The 1,972-nt window shown below is 35.0% G+C and overlaps 1 non-coding gene across 1 annotated transcript; it reads right to left on the bottom strand.

The window, feature by feature from the left end:
- Positions 1-1,307: 1,307 nt before the first annotated feature.
- LOC129025540 (small nucleolar RNA SNORD43) lies at positions 1,308-1,366 on the bottom strand. The gene has a single exon (XR_008497288.1). It is a non-coding gene; the product is annotated as a small nucleolar RNA SNORD43 (small nucleolar RNA).
- Between the last annotated feature and the right edge of the window lie 606 nt (positions 1,367-1,972).

Here is a 1,972-nt window from a genome sequence, read left to right as displayed (position 1 = left end):
TCCAGGGAGGGGATGTGGAAAGTGTGTCAAAATTAAGGATAGACAGAGTAGTTCCTGCGTCAACCAGAGCTCTGACTGGTTCATCTCCAATTTTAATACCTAATTAATTAATACCTGGTTAGTTTTAAGTAGGGGAGATGTCCCTTTAATGTCCCCAGAGTATGTGTAATTTTGCTTGGGGGAAGAGGGCTGGGATACTTTATCAGGATTAGTTGTAGCCAAATATTAGAGAAATTAGGATAATTCAGGATCTAGTGCAGTCTGCAGGTAGGTAAGAACTTAAAAACAATGCACAGGGCTACAATCTAATAACAGGTGTACTTTAGTTTTTCTTCAGAAACATAACTTTTTATCTCCACATTGATCATATAGGAATCCTAGATTTAAAAACCTGTTGAGGCTAGAAAACCAAAATGTTACTTAAAATCTTAAGGTTTTTGGGCCCTCCAGGAAGTGACAATATCTGAAGCCAGGTATTTTATGCATATTCATAAATATGACATTTCAGTCAAAACCTTGATAACATAACCATTGTTTCCAATTATATCCTGCTTATAAAGAGAGAGCAAATTTTTACTGAGCTTATATAAATAAAAATAAGAATATTTATGACTAGTTTCTGAATTTTTGAGAAATCGATTAGGGAGAAAAAGCAAATGCTCCCACCTTTTCATAAAAAAAGATACTTTTCCAAATTATTGCAGACTATAGATAGCTTATGAAAGAAAGTTTTATTGAATCGGGAGAACAAAACATTTAAGGAAAAAACAGTGTTTTCAATAAGTCATGAAAACAACAGCCTTGTCAATTACTTAATTTTATATAAACTATTTTGTTTTACTCAATCTTTTTTCCCCGTAGGGAAAAAATATCACCATTAGCATCCAAACTAAAGCAGCCCTTACTCTCTAGTTCCCAGTTGCCTAAGTTCTAAATATTCTCAGCAGTACTCAATCTTGACCAGACACCCAGCAAGCCAAGTAAAGGGGTAATTATCTTTTCTAGGCTCACACACGTCAAGAATGCTTTTGTACTCAACAAAATTTACACTAAACCTTATTTGAAATCCTTTCAACTTGTAAGAAAACTAGCCATCCACTTTTTTCTAACACGAGACAAAAACACACCAAGTAGTGGCATTAAAAATTGCTTAACAGATAGCCTTATGTGCCAATTGGCAATACTTTGACCACTAAAGGGACTCCTGGGACAAATGCTGGGTAGCAGCTAAAAGTGCTATAGGCTTCCTCCAGCTCCCAGACAGGAGCTACATGGACACATGTTGGCCATGAGAACGCGACAGAGCCAAATCAGAACATGACAATCAGCAGTTTTTGTCCACCCATCAATAATTTCATCATCCGTTGTTTTACTTGATCTTGATTAGCAATTCCATGAAAAGCAATTTTGGACTACAGCTGATTGCAACTGCTTCCAGAGAAGAATTAAAACATTAACCGTGGATGACAAAAACCCAGAACAGTCATGGTCAAAAATCTGATGAGAGTTTACAATTGACAAGGAAATTGAGCCACCTCTACTATACGCAGCATTTTAAGATAACAACCAGAATTATAATTGACATCTTCACATCAGGACCATCAGACTTTTACAAGTTTCATGTAATTTTTTGGACTACTCATATTAATAATATCCAGATTTATGACTGATAACATATTAGATTTGTATGAACCTGTAGTTTTGAAATATATTTTAATAATATACCCATAAGTGTAACTGAGAAAGGATCCAGAATCACTTATCAATTAACAATGTTTCCCATACAATTTACCACGTAAGCCTAATCATTTAATATTTCCATAAGATGAGAAACACATTCTTTTATGCTCTTCAAGGCCCAACTAGAAAATCCCAAAGTTAGCTTTAGGTCAAAAAGACTTAGGATTTTGATCCTGTGGATACCTGCCAAAGATGTCAAAAGGTTCAAAGTCCTTGATTAAACAGAATCACA

This window comes from Pongo pygmaeus, chromosome X (genome assembly GCF_028885625.2).
Source record: "Pongo pygmaeus isolate AG05252 chromosome X, NHGRI_mPonPyg2-v2.0_pri, whole genome shotgun sequence".
Classification (NCBI taxonomy): Eukaryota; Metazoa; Chordata; class Mammalia; order Primates; family Hominidae; genus Pongo; species Pongo pygmaeus.
Note: the sequence above shows the minus strand (reverse complement) of the source record. Positions and strands in the feature narration are given on the sequence as shown.